The sequence below is a fragment of the Canis lupus genome, chromosome 28 (assembly GCF_048164855.1).
Source record: "Canis lupus baileyi chromosome 28, mCanLup2.hap1, whole genome shotgun sequence".
NCBI classification, from domain to species: Eukaryota; Metazoa; Chordata; class Mammalia; order Carnivora; family Canidae; genus Canis; species Canis lupus.
Window position 1 is genome coordinate 9,577,943 of NC_132865.1, and position 11,116 is coordinate 9,589,058.

The window sequence follows — 11,116 nt, forward strand, 5'->3', positions numbered from 1 at the left end:
ACTTCTTCCTTCATCAGATCCTCTTTGTTTGACTTTTAAGAGGATCAGTGTGTTAGGCTGAATTTGTACTCAGTTACTGAGGAGGAATTTGAGATGTTAAATTCTCAGTGTACCAAAACTTGTCCTTCGGATAATGGCCCATTCTTTGCATCCTTAGCCCAATGACTTAAGTACAATAGTAGCCTAATTTAAGTAAGTAAAGGGGTGGGGGGAACAAAAATTCAACAGGACGAGGCAAGAGTGGCTTTTTTTTTCCTGTACTAGGAGAGAAATTGGAATATTTCCAAGGGCAATGGCAAGGGTGTATACAGAAGTGTTACTTGAGATAATAATATTGTGTGGTTGGGTGGGGAATTAGGAATTAGAGTTTTGGGAAAATAATTAAAGCTAAAGTGAGTTAAGAACAATAAAGTTCAACATGGTTCTTGTTTTTCTCCTTGAGAAGGATATTGGTTATTTTTAGTATCAGAATTCCCTTCTATTCTTTTATTCTATATTACCAGAATAATAGACAAGATGCCCAATTTTGAGGGGTGAGTGTGGCAGGGGTAATGGGGGAAATAATGTCTCCGGCTATGCTGAGCTTATTGTAATTGAGAAAAAAAACTATTATCTCTCACTCTTTTTTCCTGTCTCTATCATCTTTATCCCTCTAAAATATTGATAATTTCAATTCTTATGACAACTTATTTTTACAAATTAAGGATTTTGAAATCAATTTTAGTTTCGGAAATGAGAATAATCTTGAATAAAATTTTGCTGTGAGGCGTTGTTTCTCCATAATCCTTTAAAAATACTCAGCTGAAACTCACCTGATGCATTTATAATTCTTCCAATCATGATGCAGGAACTCAGGCAGAAAAAGGAGTTCTGTTGTGAATCTTATGCTAGGATGTGCTTGTAAATGCTATTCCATCAGTACTACTCTTATGAAGAAATAATAATGAGTTAGTTTTGCAAGTGGTAGTGAAAAGAAACCATCACTATTAATGGTATAATCCAAAACAAACAAATAGGACGTATGCACATTTCTCACATTTAAAAAAATGTAATATAAAAAAACCAATTATGCTAGTTAAACATATGTGGGCATGCATTTTGATTTGACAATGTGATCAACCAAAGGAAAACACACACTAAATGCATAGATAAAATTAGATTGTTCTAAATACATTCCAATGACCTTAACATTTCTCCTATAATTCACTGACCAGACTAAAAAATAGATCGGGAAAAAGTTGGCTTTCTTATAGGAATACTAAGGAGCTGAAAATAACATTAGTGTTTTACTATCAATATTTACAAAGTGCCTTATATCTTCAAGGCAATTTACTAAATATATGCTTTCACTTGTCACCTACCAGCAACAAAAGTCATTTCCAATAAAAAGAGGAAAAAGAGTATTTGCCTAGACCTAGTTGGATAATGGCATCTGCAGAGGATTTCAGTATTTTCTCAATGTCTAATATCAGATTCAAGCCTATTTAGGGATGTCCATACTTTGTCCCAGACCTGTCATTCTGGTCTGCTGCTTTTCCAAAAATGGGGTCCAACTATCTGTTTTTTGTTTTTTTTTTCATCTTCCATTTTCTCTTCCTTCCCATCATGCTCTAGCCAAGCTGAGGAATTTCTTGCCTCTGTCTCTTTGCTCAAGTGCTCCCTCTTGCTTAGAATTTCCATCTCTTTATCTCCATCTGTGAAATTCTTTCCAGCCGCAAGGCCCTATCCAACATTACATCTTTTTAGGGACTCTCCTGATCCCTCCTGTTTTCATATCTTCTCTGAGCCAACAAGGCTGGTATCAATTCCTGCACAATACCTTGCCCAGAGTGTTGTACAAGACATGCACATATCAAATATTGATTGAATGGGCTGTATGTGGAATGGCTTGTAGCAGAGGCCAGCAGAGAGGTTTTTCCTTCCCGCATCCACAGGGTGTCCGAATCCCCTGTGGGATAATGTGGGAGGAGAAGGGGTAAAGCTGTCTTGGCTCAGAGAAGCAGAGTAAAGGCTAAGTTGCCAGAGCAGAATGACCCAAATATACAATATACAGTGGCTTGCAACAGACCGGAACTTCTTCCTTCTTACACAGCGGTCTACCTGGTTGAGGCTGTGGGGTAGCTGTGCTCTGTATGGTCATTCAGCGACACGTTGTGTCCATGATTTTTCTTCTTTTCCTAAGGCACTGGCTTGTGTGGAAGGCTGAAGCTGCATCTCAGGCATATTTATGACTAGTTAGCATAGGAATAATAGAGCAAGCCAAGGGAAAGTAATTTCCTACCAACCAAAGGAAGCAGAATTTGCATACATCACTTCTACTTGCATCCCACTGGTGGAAAATTTAGTCACATGGCCACCCTTAGCTGCAAGTGGAGGTGCCTGGGAAGAAGAGGAGAATGCTTCTAATGAGGGCAGCTACAAAGCTATTGGGTGTCTAGCCCAGCAAGGATCTGATTGGGCTTATGTGGATCCATATTCTCTCAGGGCCTGGATATTCTCCAAATCGGAAATCCCCAAGTGGAATCAGGAACCCCTGAGAAGAAAGAAAAAATGCCACAATGTGATGCTTGCATTTAATTAAAGGGAACAAAGCATTTATATAAAAAAAAAACATTGAGATATATACTGACACAAAGATAAGATTATGTGATAGTCTTCGTCATTTGGAGGTCAGAGTAGGGAAGGGTAGAGGACAAAGAAGGAACAGCACCAAATGCATTTCTTCTACTGCCTAGTGCAATGTGGAGCCACTTGGTAGAAGCAGAGGATTAATTTAAATAAATCAAAATTTATTGAATCCCCAAATGGATTGATTGAAGCCTAACACCAACCCATGAAAGCTGCTGATGTGGAGAAAATAGGAGACTGGTTCATATTGTTCTGGGGAGCCATACAAAATTTAAAAACATTAAAATTCTGACGGCTTACACAGACAGTTGCAGTAATAGAGAGAAAGGAAAATTTCAAAGCATTGTGAAGGAGCAAGAGAATCCAAATTAACCAGGAACAACCCATTTGGAGGTGTCATTTCCACTGAGTGAGTTAGGATCTGCCATGAAGCTAACAGTAGTTTCCCCCATGGACGTTTACTGCCTATGGTGGAAGATGAGAGCATGTTCAGAGTGCTATTTCACTAACCTTTTTATAAATTGCAAAAGCAATACCAGCAAATGTTAAGAGCCTTATTTTTTTTTTCTACTGAGTATAATAAAATCTGTAATAGCTGTGCCCACATTGTGGAAGCTCGGAGAACATAAAGTGCTTCTTCTTATTGTGTCTGCTGGAAACCGAGTGAGGAAAGGTGCCCACGGATGAAATTTGGAAAAAAGAAGTCGTATTTCCAGAATAGAAAATAAGAGTTTGTATTCCTCCTGAAAAAAAAAAAAAAAAAAAAAAACCAAGGCTCTATAACAAATACAATACTTTTAAATTATAACTAATTTTCTTATCCCCAAAATGACTGTAGACATGGACCAGAAATTCTGAGAGACCAGAAGGGTCAGTAATGTGCATCCTTAAAGCAAGTCGAGACTGAAGCTCAAGGATTTGAGACTTTGTTTTCGATATAAAGGAGAAATTCCTCTAATGACAGATTGGAAAGGCTGAGTTTAAGACCATGGGAAGATACCACTTTTTCAGAAATTGGTGTACTCTCTCATGGACAAAGTAGTGTACATTTTCTGACCTAAATTAACAGTGTGAGAGGCAGCAGTTTTATGAAGCAGAAACCTTGGGAGACACGGTGGTTTTGGGAATCACTCGAAGCTTCCAGGTTCTGGATTTTCTCTACCATTGTTTCTGTATTCTGAAATGGTCCCTTCACGTCCTGTTCATCTCTCATTCTATTCTTTCTTTCATCTCCTGTAAATTTACCACAACTTTGCCCATAGAAATCCCAATTTCCCCTGAACTCAGAGCATTTATTATCTGTGACATCTGCTTGGCAGCTAGGATTGGCTTTATTGCATTTTTATTTAGTCTTAGAACTCTTTGTCCAGTCTCCCCTGACTTATGGTACCTCGCCCCTGCCCGTCATAAAGTCAGGAGCCAGACAGAAGCCATGTCAGTGATGCAAGTGAGAAATCATGAGAGTTAAATAAGATAAGGAGTGTGTGGAAGGAGGAACATGATGGAGTTGAGACATGGAGTCTGTCCACTGAGTATAGATTATCCATTTATTTCATTTAACGAACACTGACACAGAGCTTACTGTGTGTCAGGCCCTGTCCTGGGCACTTCACAAAGGAGATAGACACCGTGTTTCTGTATAGTCACTTCCTCTCTAAGCCCAATTTATGGGAGCCATTTAGTCTTACTATTTCCCAGTTGACATTTGAACTTTGGGGTGTCTTTGCTCCCATCGTCAACCACCTAACATTCTCAAGATTGAATTGCATATACTCAGAGGTGGTCAGGGAACTTTGTGCCTCTTTCTGGCTCTGGTCGTCTGAACCAACCTCTGGCTTCTAGGGAAGAAAGAACCAGAACTATTATTTTCTCTGCTGAATCTCTCCCTAATGTGCATATGTCCCCTCCCACCCATTCCCTCCAATGCTGTCAGAATGGAGGTGGTGCAGGGAGCTTAATTCTTAACATGATCAAGTTCTCTTGTGCTGGGTAGACCATCCTCTTCTGACCCATTAGATCTTCTTTTTACAGATTCCTCCTACAAAGCCTTTCGACCCATAGTGGGTAGGACTATGGGCTTTGGAGTCAGGCTGCTTGGGTTCAAATCCCAGCTTGGCCACTTAATAGCTGTTTGACATTCATCTATAAAGTGGGAATAATTACTACCACCCAGTTGGCTATGGTAAGGATTAAATGAATAATTACCTGTAAAGAGTTTAGAATAGTGCCTGACATAAAATATCTAGAAGATTTTAGCTATTATAGTTTCATTACAATTCTCTTGCTGTCAAAACAAAGTTTAAAACTTGTTCAAGAGACTGATAATCCTTTATATTTCTTTTTTTTTAATATTTTATTTATTTATTCACGAGACACACACACACACACACACACACACACACAGAGGCAGAGACACAGGCAGAGGGAGAAGCAGGCTCCATGCATGGAGCCCGATGTGGGACTCGATCCCGGGTCTCCAGGATCACGCACTGGGTTGAAGGCGGTGCTAAACTGCTGAGCCATCCTGGCTGCCCCTATTTCTTTTAAATCTTTCACAAACTCTAGCCCATTGCTGAGCCTAGAAAAAGTATAGTGAGGAGTGCTGAAAGAAAATGGGGAAGTCTAGATTTTGGAACTAACCTAACCAGATCTTGGTTTCAGATCCGCCATTTACTAAGTCTTAATTTCTTCATCTGAGAATTAAGATAATGGTTGATTCCTACACAATAGAGTTGTTGAGAAAATTAAATTACAGATATATTTATGTGTGTGTATCTATATGTGTCTGTACAGATTCATATTTGTATATAAATGTGTGTATGTTTATATATATCTATATATACAGTAGTCAATAAATAGCAGTTACTTCATGATACAGCGAGGTTGCATTTATTTCTCCATAGCCTGAGGTCAAGAGAGAGTCAATATAAAAAAAAAAAGGCCCCGCATTTAGCTCTATAAATATGGCTTTTAGCTAAACAGAGCATTACTTAGTTTTGTCAGAAATGTCCAATAAGCAATTTGGACTGTGGAAAGTTTTAATTATAGTATCATGGAAGCAGATACTCTTGTTTAAAGTGCTTGGTGGTATAACCAAGCTCTCATGCAGATTATGGGTAAATTTTTTGATAAAAATCTTATAGAACAAACTGTGTCTTAACTTTTGAAAGCCTATTTGGTACAAAGGATTTAATTTTCTACTCTTGGAGCCTCATTAAATTATGTTATTTACCAAGAAGTTTGCTTTTAACTAGAATTTATTGTTGGGACAAATCTCAGGAAGTGAAATTTACTAATTTGGCTTTTGTGCATCTTCCCAATGGTAAAGCTGTGTTCTTTTTTTGTAAAGTTTTTTGGTAATAATAATTTTTCTAAATTATTAGGAAAATGGAATTTAAATTAATCAAAGCATTATTGTATTTATTGATGAGACTGTGTTAGTTTATAGCAATCTACCATTGTATAAAATATTTAAAATTAAACTTCTGATGACTGGGAAATAAAATGTCTTGAAATGAAAATAGAAAAGTGTACTTATCTATTTATTGATCAATTTTGCCCTGAGGCAGAGAGGTCTTGAGCAATCAGAGGTTATATTTGGCTGTTGGTTTGCTCATTGACTGCAAGTTTAAATGCCAGTGAGGTACCCACAGTTTCTCCCTTATTGGATCTTTCTTTCTGACTTTAATTTCTTTGATTTAGCAGAAATAAATGCAGGAGAGGGTGCCCGTTCTTAGGCTGATATTAGTGTTCTTTATATTAGGAATTAATACCCTTGAGATGATTGCTATTTGCTAATAACAAAAATACTTTGTCCTAGTTTGTCATCATCCCCACCTCCTAGCATTTTAGATGTTAAATAAGTTCATTGCCATGACATATTTAGCAAGAGTCACAAGAATGCAACATTAGATTCAAGGGACGGTGAAGACATGAGGAAAGTTCTAAGGATTGCACTGTCCTCATAATTCCTATGTTGAAGCCCAACTCCTAGTGTGACTATACTTAGATGTAATTGAGGTTAAATGTAGTCTTAAGGATGGGGCTCTAATTAGGTAGAATTGATGGCCTTTTAAGAAGAGGTAGAGAGTATTTTCAGGCCAGTGGTTACATGGGATGACCACAGCTAACTCCCAGGGAAGATATCCTCGTATCCTTGATATGCAATCTGAGACACGATGACTAAGTCAGCAGTGGCAAATCCTCCATCATCATAGCAGTGATGAAGAAGCAGGTGGAGTCATTCTCTATGAGGCAACAGGAGCACCAACAGATGCTCCAGCCCTCCTGCTCCAGGGGACTCCAAAGACATGTGTGGCACCAAAAGTAGCTTTTGAAAAGCTGCTCCAACCCTCCCGATCTGGACTAGACTTCAAAGACATGTGTGGCCCTCCAAGTAACAGTCATCCACAGCTGATGAAGATTCCTGGCTGTAAAGAACCACGCTAGATTTTGGTCAAACAAATGGTGAGAGCTACCAAAACGAACTGAAGAGACATCTTGGAATCATGGAAGTAGAAATTCTGAGAAGAGAAGGGTAGTTCAGGGATAAGTGGGAAAACAGTTGGAGACTATTTCAATTTGAATAGTAAAGGGCACCTGATTTTATTTTGTAGATAATTTAGGTTTTACAGACTGTTGATAATTAATTTTATGTGCCAACTTTGCGAGGCTACGGTGCCTGGTTTTTTGGTTAAACACTAGTCTACGTGTAGTTGTGTAGATATTTTGTAGATATCATTAACATTTACAACCAACTGACTTTAAGTAAAGGAGTTTGCTTCAAAAATGTAGGTGGGACTCACTCAAACAGTAAGGCCTTACACACAAACAGTAAGGCCTTAAGACCAAACCCTGAGGCTTTCTAGAGAAGGAATTCTCAAGACTGTAACATAGAAATCCCGCTTACATTTTCACCCTTCCTGTCTGCTTCACAGGTTTTGGACGTCCAAGCCTTCACATCACGTGGGAGAAACCCTTAAAATCTCTCTCTCTCTCTGCATATATCCAATTGGTTGTGTTTCTCTAAAGAACCCTGACTGAGGGATCCCTGGGTGGTGCAGCGGTTTGGCGCCTGCCTTTGGCCCAGGGCGCGATCCTGGAGACCCGGGATCGAATCCCACATCGGGCTCCCGGTGCATAGAGCCTGCATCTCCCTCTGCCTGTGTCTCTGCCTCTCCCTCTAAATAAATAAAAAAAAATTAAAAAAAAAAGAACCCTGACTGATATAGATATCACTAAGAAAAATCTGTAGATTTATAAGTGTTTTAGAAACACAGCAACTAATTAATTAAAATATTTTTAAAAATAGTTGCCAAATTCTGTGATTTTGATATGATAGACCACATTAATTTAGTGAGAATAAAGATTTCACATATGAAATTATTGGTTGACCAACATGTCTGTTCCAACTCTAGCACACAATGATGCAAAAACACATTATTGTAACATGGCAGGGATCATGAAAATAGGTAGGAAAGTAGAAGACCTTTACTCTTTTCTGCATATATATCAATAGCTAAGCCATATGTAAAATTCCACAAAATGCAGAATTGCAAGACATTAATTGGTATTAAAGGGAGGATGTAGGGATGAGGACACTAAGGAAATGAAAGTAGAATGTGGTATTTGAAAAGTTGTAACAACATTTGCACTTGATATTATAATTTTATCAAGAAAAACTATGCTTGTAGCCATATGTTAATTATCCCTGTCTCCAGATTTGGAGATATTCTGAATAGTTACATCATTTATTTGTACATTCCAACCCTGATTTTGGGTAAATATTTATCAAAGGGAAAATCAGCATCATTTATTCCTAATTTAAATGTGCCAACGTATTGTCAAACTGAGTGATATATGAAAGTAATTTCTTTGTATAATGATAAGATCAAGGCATCTATTATTTGGCAGGCATTGGCAGGTGCAGTTCTCACTATAAGTCATGTACACTGAGGCTCACATGGTAACAAAAGTCTCCTAGTGAAGACTATGGTTGGGATCAGCAAGGCATTGGTATTTCTTCTACAAGGAGATTTTTGAAGAGGGTATTATTCAGATATTTAAATGTCTTTAAACATAATTCCCTTAAAAAATAACTCTCTTTAGAAGACTAAGATGCTATGATGCTGTGTTATTTATAGAAACATCAGGAAAATCATTTTATGGGACCAATGTCTATCCATTCTCATAGCATTTTGCTTTCTCCACTCTATGGCAGATCCATGCTGGGGAATCATCTCTACAACTTTCTTTCTTTCTTTCTTTTTCTTTCTTTCTTTCTCTTTCTTTCTTTTCTTTCTTTCTTTCTTTCTTTCTTTCTTTCTTTCTTCTTTCTTCTTTCTTTCTTTCTCTTTCTTTCTTCTTTCTTTCTTTCTTCTTTTTATTTTTTTAATTTTATTTATTTATTCATGAGAGACAGCAAGAGAGAGGCAGAGGGAGAAGCAGAGAGAGAAACAGAGGCAGAAGCAGAGGGAGAAGCAGGCGCTCCATGCATGGAGCCTGATGTGGGACTTGATCCCAGGTCTCCAGGATCAGGCCCTGGGCTGCAGGCAGCGCTAAACTGCTGAGCCACTTGGTCTGCCCATTCTTTCTTTTTTTTTTAATAAAAAATTTATACATTTGTTAGAGAGAGAGTGTGCATGGGCAGTAGGGAGGGATAGAGGGAGAAGCAGACTCCCTGCCGAGCAGGAAGCCCAATGTGGGGCTCCATCCCAGGACCCTGGGATCATGATCTGAGCTGAAGGCAGACACTTAACCAACTGAGCCACCCAGCTGTCCCTTTACAACTTTCTAATAACGTATAATCAACTCCTTGTTTCTAGGCAAGTTACACATTAACATTTTCTATGGTCACCTGCCCAGACTGAAGGGCTATATGCTTATTTTCCAGGACACTTCAGTGTTTTAGCGGAGTAAGAATTAACTCTTGGTTGGTGACACTGTCAGATTCTCTGAATAGAGGAGACCCGGAACATGTGACCTCAGCAATGAGATGGGAATGAGACTGACAGGGTGGATCCAAGCAGCCTTTTCTTCCTCTCCTCTCTGTTTCTTTCTATCCTCTCCTCTGGTTCTACCTGCCTTATTTTTGGAGTAGGTTGATTGTGGGGGGAAGCAGGCATGTTATCTGGAGAAGCTGCTGTCTCATGCCCAGCGGATCCACAGTCATGGCTGTTGTGGGCTCTTATCCAAGCTAGTGCTGTCTTCAGAGTTCAAAGGCAGGTGACTGGGAATTTCCACTACTTTATATCACCCTCGTTGGGAGGATCAGAAACTAAAATGATCCCTGAGGTGAGGGATACTGAGAGAAAACAAATGTCATTTTTCTCAGGACTAGACCTACATAGGTGGGACATGAGTAGATGACAGAGGCAAACTCATCCTCTGAAGTCTCTTGTCTGTGGTGAGAGACTGGTCCACTGATTTAGCTCTTTAGTGACATAGATCTCTATATTTATCTCTATTTTTAAAAAGATTTTATTTATTTATTTATTTATTTATTTATTTATTTATTTGAGAGGGAGAGAGTGAGCGTGGTGTGGAGGAGCAGAGGGAGAAGGATGAGCAGACTCTGCACTGAGAACCACGCCCAACTCAAGGCTCGATCTCACCACCCTGAGATCATGACCTGAGCAGAAATCAACAGTTTGTCACTTAACCAACTGAGCCACCCAGGCTCCCCTACATTCATCTCTTAATCAACAAATACCTCTTGCATGACTACTATGCTCCAGGAAATGTGGTGTTGCCCCATTTCAAAGGCTTTATGGAAGTCGCTCTGAATTTAGTTTCCTGCTTGGATAGGATACATTGAAAATAATGTTACTTGTCTTCTTTTTTACGTGACTGCTTCTGGGTTTTGGTTTTTTGTTTTGTTTTGTTTTGTTTTTTAGTTTTTTTTTTCTATATCCAGTTTTCAGAAATTTGTTTTTGCTTTTTTTTTTAGATGTTTTTTTAATTTATTTTTTCATGAGAGACACAGAGAAAGAGAGAGAGAGGCAGAGACACAGGCAGAGGGAAAAGCAGGCTCCATGCAGGGAGCCCAACGTGGGACTCAATCCCGGGACTCTGGGATTATCCCATGGGCCAAAGGCAGGGGCCAAACCTCTGAGCCACCCAGGAATCCTGCTTCTGGGTTCTATGGAAAACCATTCCTGTATCTACTCTAGATATTTCAAGAACATATTAATGTATAAAATGCTGAAGAAGCTGATAAAATCCCAATTTCAGATTTATATTTAATAATTTTTTGTTGTTGTTCCCTTTCAATATTGAAGCACATCAGAGGCGGCAAGTCACCTTGGAGCTGCCTGCTTGTGTTTTGGGAAGGTTGGTACAAGTTATGAGGACATAAAGCAAGGCAGCATTCAATATCCTTGAGGAAGGGTGGAATAGGACATGGTTGTAAAAACTGATAGACAGGCCTATTTGCTTCTTAATTAGTATTCCTAGGATTGTGAAACTGGAATTCTGAAGGAGTAGATCA